The sequence below is a fragment of the Perognathus longimembris genome, chromosome 14 (genome assembly GCF_023159225.1).
Source record: "Perognathus longimembris pacificus isolate PPM17 chromosome 14, ASM2315922v1, whole genome shotgun sequence".
In the NCBI taxonomy this organism is placed as follows: Eukaryota; Metazoa; Chordata; class Mammalia; order Rodentia; family Heteromyidae; genus Perognathus; species Perognathus longimembris.
Window position 1 is genome coordinate 13,111,492 of NC_063174.1, and position 12,374 is coordinate 13,123,865.

General features: G+C 43.4%; 1 pseudogene; it reads right to left on the reverse strand.

Moving 5' to 3' along the window:
* The window catches only part of LOC125362986, a 46,571-nt pseudogene extending 45,169 nt beyond the window's left edge, over nucleotides 1–1,402 (reverse strand).
* Between the last annotated feature and the right edge of the window lie 10,972 nt (nucleotides 1,403–12,374).

Below are 12,374 nucleotides of genomic sequence, written 5' to 3' on the forward strand. Positions count from 1 at the left end.
CAATTTTCACAATGCACTGGAGTGATATTTTCATTATTTTTTGTTACTGATTGATTAGTGGACCTGATGTTGGAACTGAAGGCTTTATGCACTTGCTAAGGCAGAGGCTCTCCTGATTTTGAAGACATGGGACTCACTTTGCCCAGGGAAAGCCTGAATAACTATCTTCCTATTGATGTTCCCATTAAGTTCGGATGCCAGTTGGGAAACCCCAGGCCCAGCCTCTTCTAGTTAGAGACTTGTCAACTTTTTTTTGTTTGTTGGTTTGTTTTTTGGCCTGGAACCTTCATCCTCCCCATTGCAGCCTCGAGGTAGCTGGGAGCACAGGCAGGGGCTACTCATGCCAGGCCTATTAGGCCACACATTAAAGCGCTGATGTTGCCCAAATGTCAAAGCTGCCTCTAACCAAAGGCCACAAGTAGGTTATATTTACAGAATTCCTGCAGAAGTGCATAAGAATTGAAGAGAAGCAAAAACGTACAACGGAGAATACCACAATTATCTAGAGATTATACACTCTTCACTGCTTCCAAACATTGACAAGCTATACAAAGGTAATCTCTGAAAGCTAAATAAAGTAATCAGTACTAGACTTGCTACAAAACCTGCCATGGGAGAAAATGGGATATGTGTATGTTTGCATGCGAACTACTGTACATGGTGCAGGAGTTCCAGTAGTTCTATTTCCACCAGAATATGTCCACATCCCCTTGGGAATCCGGCTCTTCATCCATTCCTACTAACATACCTGTCAGTTCGGCCATGTGGGGTTGCGGAATACCCATCACCTGGTAGCAAGCCTCCATCTGTTGTGTCACCAAAGGCTTGGTGGGCGCCATGAAAACCACCTTGCCAGAAGGGAACCAACGGTAGAAATTGTACATGACCACTGCGGCAATGAAGGTCTTCCCCAGCCCGGTAGGCAGGCAGACGAGCGGGTTACAGAACAGGGCGGTCCGGGAGCTGCGCAGCTGGTAGTCTCGGACCGGACAATTGGTAGGATAAATCCACAGGGCGCCCGAGGAGGTGCAGAAGCCGCCATTCTCTCCCCTCAGCCGCTGCTCGGCCTCGAACGCCGCCACCAGCAACACCTCGTCATCGGACTCGGGCTGGGCCTCCTCGACCGCGGCGGACGACCGACGGCGCCCGGGAGCTGCGGACGCCGGGGTCCCGAGGCCGCTCCCTCGGGAGGCTGCAACCCGGGGCCCCGGAGGATCGGGAAAGGCTGGAGCCCCACGTCTGGAAAAGCGTTCGCTGCCGTCCGCTCATCAGGCCGAGGACGACCAGAAACTCCGCTCAGCCTCCCGCAGCCACGGCAGCGGAACCGCCACAGCTGCGGCCCCGGTAGGCTTCATTCGCACCAAAGTGTGCAAGCAGAAGGCGAGGGCGCGGCGGGCTCGGCTCCCATCCGAAATTGCCTCCAGCCAGCCTCGGGCTGCGATTGGGGATCGGGTTGTTTCCCGGAAGTCTTTGCGCGAGCTCCCGCAGGCGCATGCGCGCTGTGAGAGTGTGAGCCGCGTTACTCTAAACCTCGTCCGGTTCCCATTCGCTGTTTCTTTAGCCTAAAAAAAGTCCCAATCTAGATCTGAGTTCCGCTTGCAAGCCTTGGGAGCCTCGAAGACACTGCTACGGTGTTAATCACTTACAATGATTGAATAAATAACTAGGTAAAAAGCCGTGAGACCCGGGGGACGATATTTGTGGAGGAAGTCGTGGTTACTGAGCATTTAAACCTGAAGATGAAGTGAGAAACAAATACGTGTGAATATTTGTAAATTCCTACATTTTTCTCTTTCAAGGGAAAAACATACCACGTCTTTTTTGCTGTTAGGAGTGGTAACCTATTAGATCTGTGTGTGTGTGTGTGTGTGTGTGTGTGTGTGTGTGTGTCTGTGTCTGCGTCTCTGTGTATGCCGTTATGGGGGCTTGAACTCTGGGCCTGGGTGCTGTCGCTGGGCTTTTTTGCTCAAGGAGAGCACTGTACCGCTTGAGCCTCACCTCCACTTCCGGCTTTTTTGCTGGTTAGTTGGGGACTTTCCTACCCAGGCTGTCATGGCATCATGATCCGCAGATCCCAGCCTTGTGAGTAGATAGGATGACAGGCATGAGCCACTATGCTCAGCTTTTAATGGTTTTTTAAGTTGTTTACTCCCAAAGGAATGCAAATCCAAACAACTCTGAAATTCCATCTCACCATAGTTAGATTGGCGAACACTGTGAATTTGAACAACAAATATTGGCAGGACTGTGAGGGGGGGAGCGTGGGAAACCCAATTGCACTGTTGGTAAGAATGTAAACTCTCAACAGAAGTCTGGAGGTTCCTATGGAAAACAAAACATAAGTGTTAGGTTTTTAAAGTAGGTAGCCGGTAAGGCGCCCGCCACCTGGTACTCAGGCATTTTATTACTGAACTGCTGGCCTGTGGCCAAGGTGATGCATGACCTGAGAGAAGGGGTGACCCCCACCCAGCCCTGCCTTATCTAGGGCAAGGGCAGGGGGGGTATCGCCAGGTGGATTAGGTTGTGACCTCAGGGCAGAGGGAAGTAACTGCCTCCAGGTCTGCTGGTTACCCAGATAACTGGGTGGAGACTTAACCAGGTGGGGGACATGTCAGGTGAGGGACATCTTCATGGAGCCCTCCCAGGGCAGACCCTACATTAAGGGCTGGGAATATGGCCAAGTGGTAGAGTACTTGCCTCGTATACATGAAGCCCTGGGTTGGATTCCGCAGCACCACATATATAGGAAAAGCCACAGTGGCACTGTGGTTCAAGTGGTAGAGTGCTAGCCTTGAGCAAAAAGAAGCTGGGGACAGTACTCAGGCCCTGACTTCAAGCTCCCAGACTGGCAAAGAACAAAAACAAAACCAAGAAAACCAAACATAAGGGGTGGACACGTGGCTTAGTGGTAGAGCGCTTGCCAAGCATGCATGAAACCTGGGTTCAATTCTTCAGTACTACATAAACAGAAAAGGCTGGAAGTGGTGCTACAGTGCTCGCCTTCAGAAAAAGCCTAGGACACTGCCCAGACCCTCAGTTCAGCCTCAGGACTGGAGAAACAAAACAAAAAAGCAAACTTAAACATATACCTTCCTTACCACCCAGCCATATCAAGACTATCTACCTAGAACATCACAAACCAGGATACTGTAAAGACACTTGTACATCCATGTTCATTGCTGTATTATGTACAGTAGCGCAGTTGTGGAAATAGCCCAGATGCCCAGCCAAAAAAAATGTGGTACTAGTATGGAATGGAATTTTGCACAGCCATTAGAAAGAGTCATATTATGTCATTTGCAGGGAAATGGATGGATCTAGAACAAATCATGTTAAGTGAGGTAAGCCAAGCTTAGAGAGACAAATGACAATGTTTTTCTCTAAACTATACCAGCTGGTAATATGGCCTAGTGGCAAGAGTGCTTGCCTCGTATACATGAAGCCCTGGGTTCGATTCCATATCAACACATATAAAGAAAATGGCCAGAAGTCATGCTGTAGCTCAAGTGGCAGATTGTTAGCCTTGAGCAAAAAGAACCCAGGGACAGTGCTCAGGCCAAGACCAAGCCTAGGACTGGCAAAAAAAAAAAAAAAACAAGAACAAAAAAACAACAACAAAGACCTATTTGCTTCCTAAATATAGCAGAACATGATAAACTGCACAGGACTGTAGGCATTCACACACAGTCAGATCAAAGGAGGACACTCTTAAGGGAAAAACACAATGGCACAATGCACACGTGCCTCTGATCATATAAAATAATATTCACGTAAGTGAACTCCAGGAAATGGGAAAAAGTTTTCTCCTTGTACTATTTGTTCATTTAGAAAAATAAAACTAGGTCATATACTTTCTACCAAATAATGCTTAACATAACTTTGATAACACATATGCATATATAATATTGCAGTTTATTGAATCCAAATATAAAATTGCAAAAGATAAAACTTCCTGTAGACATCACCTTTATAATAACAATCAAAACTACAAAAATATACAAAATATATATACAAATATACAAAAACTACATTTATTGTTTAAATGGAAGTACATGTAGCCTGGTACTGTTGATTAGGAAATTAAACAAGCCATTCAAGGCAGCATCTTAACACTCCATTAGTACATCTCTGGTTTGTGTTTATTGGGGTTTTTTTTGGCAAGTCCTGGGCCATGAACTCAGGGTCTGAGCACTGTCCCTGGCTTCTTTTTGCTCAAGGCTACCACTGTGCCTCTTGAGCCACAGCACCACTTCTGGCTTTTACTATTTATATGGTGCTGAGGAATCAGTCCCTGGGCTTCATGCATGCTAGGCAAGCACTCTACCGCTAAGCCACATTCCCAGCTCATGAGGACATTTTTGACACCTATTTCTAGCACAAGGCACATTTGACCTTTTCAGTTTTTCTTTTTTTTTTTCAGACTTAACATTTCTGATGAACTAAAGATTGGCTTTTTCACCTCAGACCACGCCACTCAGACTGAGCGCAGTGAAATTTTGCCACTAAATGAATTGACTTCATCTACAGGAAAGTTGGTACAGGTAGAGTGGGGTTTATTTCTAAACATCTAAAATAATTATGGAGAATTGTCTACATTGTATCTTTGATCAACAGAACTGAACTTACCAAAAATATGCGCATCTGAATGACAGTATGTATTATAAAAATTATGAATATAAGCTATGATTTGTATTTGTCATATGCATGCCATGCTTTTATAGGTAACTTGCTTAATGTTCTTTATTCTCAGGACATCTGTGAGCATTTCTGACTTTGATATTTAAAAGATACAAGACATTTTTGTGTATAGTTCAATGAGGTAAGACAATGAAATACTGAATACTTGGGAAACCATCACACAGCTTTGTCAGAGCCTGACATTTTATCTTATTTCTTTTAGATGTATTTTTTATTGTAAAGGGATAAAAAGCCTTTCGTATGCATCAGAACATCAAGAGTTATTGTTAAAACAAAACAAACAAAAAAAAACAACCCCTAGGGACTGGGAATTTGGCCTAGTTGCAAGAGTGCTTGCCTCCTATCCGTGAAGCCCTGGGTTCGATTCCGCAGAAGTGGCGCTGTGGCTCAAGTGGCACAATGCTAGCCTAGAGCAAAAAGAACCCAGGGACAGTGCTCAGGCCCTGAGTCCAAGCCATAGGACTCGTAAAACAAAAAGAAAAGAAAACAAAAAACGAAGGTTAGGAACAGTAGTGGTTGACATATTCCTATCACCTGTAGGCATTGCTGTGCTCTGGTGAGAAAGGCATCCCCCTCTATGGCTTTTGCCACCCACATTTTACGACATCAGTCAATTCATAAAGCATCAAACCCATGTGAGGGACTTTCAAAAGCATCACGGTAAGGACAGAAACTACTACAGACTGTAGAAAATTGAACAGCTATTAGATGGTTGCTGGTTGGCACATGCCTGTAATTCCAGCTACTCCCGAGGCTGAGATCTGATGGATATTTATATTTGTGCTACTGCTAACATCAATCTCACAATAAAGATAAATATGGGAAAAACTAGATTAAAACAATTTTTATGCCTGTCCTGGAGCTTGAATTCTGGGCCTGGAAACTGTCTTCAAGCTTTTTTGTTCAAGGCTAGAACTGTACCATTTGAAGCACACCTCTACTTCTGACGTTGTGGTAGTTAATTGGAGATGGGAGTCTCAAGACTTTTCTGCCTGAACTGGCTTCAAACAAAGATACTTAGATCTCAGCCTCCGGAGGAGCTAGGATTACAGGCATGAGCTACCAGCATTGGGCTTGTATCTTGTTTTTCTTTACTTTTTCCATACTTAAACCTTTGTTGTGCAGATTTTCTCTTATTGAGTTTATGGATAGGATTACAGGGATGCGCCACCAGCACCAGGTGTGGTCAAATTCTTTTTGCCCTTTTTTGTTGTTGTTGTTGCCAGTCCTGGGCCTTGGACTCAGCGGCTGAGCACTGTCCCTGGCTTCCTTTTGCTCAAGGCTAGCACTCTGCCACTTCAGAGCCACAGCGCCACTTCTGGCCATTTTCTGTATATGTGGTGCTGGGGAATCGAACCCAGGGCTTCTTGTATACGAGGCGAGCACTCTTGCCACTAGGCCATATCCCCAGCCCTTTTTGCCCATTTTTTAAAAACTTATGGTGCTGGGGATGGAATCCAGTAGCTCATGAATGTTAGGCAAGTGCTCTACCACAAAGCCTGACTTACACGTATTTTACAGAAGATAATAATTTAATGAAAAAGATTACTTAATGGAGTAAATGAATATGATCAAAGTACCTTGTATGTATATATAGGAGTATAACAAAACCTATTATTCATAATAAGTATTACTAATAATGATTATTATTTTGCCTGTCCTGGGGTTTGAACTCAAGGCCTGGGCACTGTCCCTGAACTTTTGCTCAAGCTTTTGCTTCTTTTGCTCAAGGCCAGCAGCACTCTACCACTTAAGCCACAGCGCCGCTTCTGGCATTTTCTGTTTATGTGGTGCTGAGGAATCGAACCCAGGCCTTCATGCATGCTAGGCAAGCACTCTACAGCTAAGCCACATTCCCAGCTCCAATAAAACCTCTTATTTTGTACAATTAGTATGCACTAATGAAAACAAAATAAAAGGATTCTTTGGGTTTTTTGGTATGAGACAGCATTTGGGTTTTACAGATGATACTAGGATTTTATTTATTCATAAGGCATGACTGAGTCTTGAAAGAAATCTGCTTATTTGTTCATTCATCCTTGTATTAATTCACAAAACTACTCAGTAACAAAATGTATTAAAGAATGTAACCTGAGCCCTGGAAAGGTAAAGCAAAATAATAAAGTTTTAGCATAAAAATACAAATCATGTTACTCTCTTTCATGCGACTTTTAGTTTTCTTTTTGGTGAGTCAAGGGGCTTGAACTCGGGGCCTGGGTGATGTTCCCGAGCTGTGTTTTGCTCAAAGCTAGTGCTCTGCTATTTTGAGCCACAGCACCATTTCCAGTTTTCTGGTGGTCAGTTGGAGATGAGTCCCATTGACTGTCCTGCCCAGGTGGGTTTGCACTTCGACCGTCAGATCTCAGCCTCCTGAGTAACTAGGATTACAGGCATGAGCCACCAGCGTCTGGCAGTATAGCTTCATTTTATGCTTCAACTTCCACTCCAACCTCACAGCCAGAAGGCACGGCCTGACTGATTCCTGCCTGTCTCCTACTGTATGTGCTCTCACTCTCCTCTGCCTTCACATTTCTTGAGCCTACCATCATCCTTCTGTGTCCATGGGGGTCTGATTCTAGGAGAATCCTCCTCCATGGGATTTATTTTATATACAAATCCCTTGTATCAAATGATATATTTGAATGTAATTTGAACACATCCTCCCATACACATTTGTGTGTGTGTGTGTGTGTGTGCCGGTACCTGGGCTTAAAATTGAGGGCCTTGTACTCTCACGAGGCCTTTTTGGTCATGGTTGGTGCTCTACTACTTGAGCCACCCCCTTCAGCCCTGCTTTTGGCTAATTATTTTGGGAATGGAATCTCCAGGCTTTTCTGTCTCGGCTGTCTTTGATTCATGATCCATTGGATGTGAGTCTACTCACTAGGCAGTACTACAGATGTGAGCCACTGGTGCCCAACCCCCTGAATAGTTTTGATTCAGATGAGGAAGACTGTCTATGCAGAATCAGCTTCTACCTTAAGGAATATTTATTACTATCTTTTGCTCTGCATTTATGTGCTTTATTTTTTCTTAAAATCTGTAGTAATGAAGACGCTTCAGGCAATGACATGTGACATCTTTCATATTAATTCTTCTCTGCAGGGGATATTCTATCTCTCCACTACCTATCTGAAGTCAAATGCCACTCTCCAGAGATGTCTTCCCTGCCAACCATATCTAGACATTTTCTCCATAACGACATATCACTTTCCAAACTTCTCTTGCTCAGTTGTTTGCCTGTTCTTGTCTGTCTACCTTCTGTAGCATGCAAGGTCCAGGAGAGCAGGAACTTTGTCCCATTCACTCTTGTATTTCCAGTCGCTTCAGGAGTGCCTGATACATCTCAGGCATTTGGCAGTCCCTGTTCTGTTTCTGGGAGAGACCAAGTAAACTTATTGGTTCAAAGTTGCTGTTCATCTTTTTTTTTTTTTTTTTTTTTGCCCAGTCCTGGGCCTTGGACTCAGGGCCTGAGCACTGTCCCTGGCTTCTTCCCGCTCAAGGCTAGCACTCTGCCACTTGAGCCACAGCGCTGCTTCTGGCCGTTTTCTGTGTATGTGGTGCTGGGGAATCGAACCTAGGGCCTCGTGTATCCGAGACAGGCACTCTTGCCACTAGGCTATATCCCCAGCCCTCCTTGCTTTTCTTACCTCTTGAAGAAATGTGGGCACATTTGTAGCAATAGCTAATATTTCCAGGATGGTGGGTGTTTCGTTTTGATTCACATCTTTCTTAGGCTAATCAAAAGATGAATTTAAAGTTTGCTCTCGATTCCCAGTACCAATGAAATAACTAAGGTTTGGTGGATTCTCATTGCTCTTAATTTAGAACATTACTTATTAGTTGAATTTAGCCATAAAGTATTTAATATTGAACACAAAACAAAAAAGCGAAACAACATTAATTACTAATTTTTTCATCATTTATTTTTTTGTGCCAGTTCTGAGTCTTGAACTCAGGATGCTGTCTTTGAGGTTTCTTGCTCAGGCTAGCACTCTACCACTTGAGCCACCACTCCATTTCTGGCCTATTGGTTATTATTTGGAGTTAAGACTCCTATGGACTTTCCTCCCCAGGGTGGCTTTGATCCATAATGCTCATGTCTCAGCTTCCTGAGTAGCTAGGATTATAGGCATGAGCCACCAGTGCTCACTACTAAATATTCTTATTTAAATATTGGCTATAATAATATAAAGTATAAGAGTAATCTTGTGGCAGATCTTGTATAGCTGATCCTTATGTAAATGTCTTGACAACATAGCTTTATAGTTGGTGAGAGTATGTGTGTGTATGTTTTGTACAACTGTGTATTGGGCTGTTACAAGCTAATTAACTTTCAGACGCATGTTCTATCATTCTTTTGGATGATGTAAAAAGTCTTATGTTGGTCAGAGTCTTAAAAAAATAAACCGACCAGGCACCTGTGGTTCATGTTTTTAATGCAAGCTACTCAGGAGGCTGAGATCTGAAAATTGAGGATTGATGCCAGCTTGGGCAGTAAAGTCTGTGAGACTCTTAACTTCAGTTAACCTCCAAAAAGCCTGAAGTGGAACAGTGGCTCGAGTGGTAGAGTGCTAGTATTAAGCACAAAAGCCCAGGGGCAGCACCTAGTCCCTGAGTTCAAGTCCCACAATGGTACATGTACACAAAAATAAACTTGCAAGTAAATAAATATATTTTCTTTAGGACATCTTGAAAAGGTCCTGGGCTGGGGATATGGCCTAGTGGCAAGAGTGCCTGCCTCATATACATGAAGCCCTGGGTTCAATTCCCCAGCACCACATATACAGAAAATGGCCAGAAGTGGTGCTGTGGTTCAAGTGGCAGAGTGCTAGCCTTGAGCAAAAAAGAAGCCAGGGACAGTGCTCAGGCCCTGAGTCCAAGCCCCAGGACTGGCCAAAGGGGAAAAAAAGAAAAAAAAAAAAAAAAGAAAAGGTCCTGGGGCCAGGAATGTGCTTTTGTGGTAGAGTACTTGTCTAGTATGCACGAGGCCATGGGTTCAATTCCCTGGTACCACATAATTAAAAAGTAAATAACATTAATAATTAAAAAAACAAAAAGAAAGAAAGAAAGAAAGAAAATGTGCTACCTTGTGTATGCTCAGGCTCTAGGTATTTGTCCCCTAGCCACTGGCACCCGTATCTCCCCCAAACTCCCATTAGATTACAAGCATTTCTATTGGACTTTGATCCTTTTAAAGTGAGAGCAAAATTCAAATGAATTGATTTTTAAAGTTGTATTGTCATTTTAACCCCATACATGCTGTGGTTTTTAGAAACAGAAAGCCATACAACATAGAAAATTACTAAGAATACCATGAGAGGGCTGGGAATGTGGCTTAGTAGTAGAGTGCTTGCCTAGCATGCATGAAGCCCTGGTTCAACTCCTCAGTGCCACATAAACAGGAAAAGCCAGAAGTGGAGCTGTGGCTCAAGAGGTAGAGTGCTAGCTTGAGCAAAGGATGTTCAGGGACAGTGCCCAGGCATTGAGTTCAAGCCCCAGGACTGGAAAAAAAAATGCCATGAGAAATCATACATATACATCCTCACTGTATGGGAAAACATTTTCCCCACCTCTCCACCTCTCATTCTTCCTCCACTTAGAGAACTATGCAGATAATATGACATATATAGAATAATACTCTCTGCTGCTTCTGTAATGCTGTTTGTCCAAACTAAGTAGACCTCCTTCCACAGTAGATGATTTGATTCTCGACTGTGAACACTACTGTTACTGTTACTGTTAGAGTGTTGGGTTTAAGTTCCTTCTCCACTGACTACATGACATTGCATTATGACCTGGCTCTAAGTGCTTTTGTTTCCTTAAATGCAAATATGGTGATGATAATGTTATTTTCTCCATAGAGACATACATCTATCTGTGATCTTAAGAAAGTTGGTGGGGCTGGGGATAGGGCCTAGTGGCAACAGTGCTTGCCTTGTATACATGAGGCCCTGGGTTCCATTCCCCAGCACCACATATACAAAAAACGGCCAGAAGTGGCGCTGTGGCTCAAGTGGCAGAGTTCTAACCTTGAGCAAAAAGAAGCCAGGGACAGTGCTCAGGCCCTGAGTTCAAGGCCCAGGACTGCCCCCCCCCCCAAAAAAAAAGAAAGTTGGTGAAACTTAGTAAGCTTTTGTTTTGTGTTAGTCATTATTAACTTCTTGGTAACTTCAGAGTAACACTGGAGAAGTGTGTGTGCATGTGTTTGTGTGTTTGTGCACGTGTGTGCATGTGTTTGTGTGTGTGCGTGTGTGTATGTGCATGTGTGTGTATGGGGGGGGTGTATGCACAGTACTGGGGCTTGAACTCTGACCTTGGACTCTCACTTTGCATTTTTTGCTTAAGGCTGGCTCACTACCACACCCCTTCTGGCTTTTTTCTGGCTAATTGGAGATAAGTTGAAATCCGAATTTAGAGCCATCCTTTTTATGCACAACCATGCACTTTCTCCGTTGAAGCTGGCATTTGCTTGTAGCAAATACGTGGTTTGTACTTCTTGTCAGGAAAGAGATGAACTGCCTTTTCAGGGAGGCTTGTCCTGGGCCTTTAAACAGTCTGCTTCCTGGGGCCACCTTTATATAAGACTTTAGTCCAACAACAACAACAAAAATCCCTGTTAATTATTAACCCTTGGTGTACTACCTGATACCGGACTCTACAGCTTGAGAACAGAGTGTTTTCTTCCTCACATTAAGCCTATTTATGAGTAGAGGAATGTAGCTATCAAGAGAATTTTAAAAAACCAAACACCTGCCAGACGTTTTCCTCTGGTATTTGGTGAAGAACGTTTGGTGCTGTGGCTGGCATGTCTACAATCTGAACCACTGGTGTAGATGTCCTTTGGGATTCCCGGTTTATTTTAGCATGGCTGAGCTCTCGCTGCACAGAATCCTTCTTCTGGTTATTTCTCTGGCAAAGTGTCTGGAAGGCACCAAACTTCTGTCACACCTTAAAAAATGTGGTGACCTGGAATGTGCAAGTAAGTCCACTTTTCTTCTCCTTTTAAATGAAGGCTCTGAAATCTCATACAAATGTTATTGCAGATAGGTGTGTTAAAAATAACACTTTTGAGAAAGCTTTGAATCCTGAAGTAGAGACTGATACAAAAAAAAAAGATTTTAGTGACAAAATATTTTGTGATTCTGTTTGAAACAAGTATAAAAGGACCAAAGACAAGGTTAATATACAAATATATCAGAGGTTATGTTCCCTCTAAACCATAAGAATCAGTCTTCCTCCCACCCATTTTTAAAGAGAACCGGAACTGATTTCTTTAAATCAATTTCTTAAAATTCACTAAAACAAAAAGAAAGCAATTTTATTTTATTTTTTTATTTTTTTGGCCAGTCCTGGGCCTTGGACTCAGGGCTTGAGCACTGTCCCTAGCTTCCTTTTGCTCAAGGCTAGCACTCTGCCACTTGAGCCACAGCGCCACTTCTGGCCGTTTTCTGTATATGTGGTGCTGGGGAATCGAACCCAGGGCCTCATGTATACCAGGCAAGCTCTCTTGCCAACTAGGCCATATCCCCAGCCCCAAGAAAGCAATTTTAAAACAACAAAGAAAAGTTTCTTTTCTCCTAGATCTTTGTGATTCTCATGAGTTTATAAAAAGTCTTCATTTCAAATTATCATGATATATTTAGTGTCTTCATTTCAAAATATCGTGATTTATT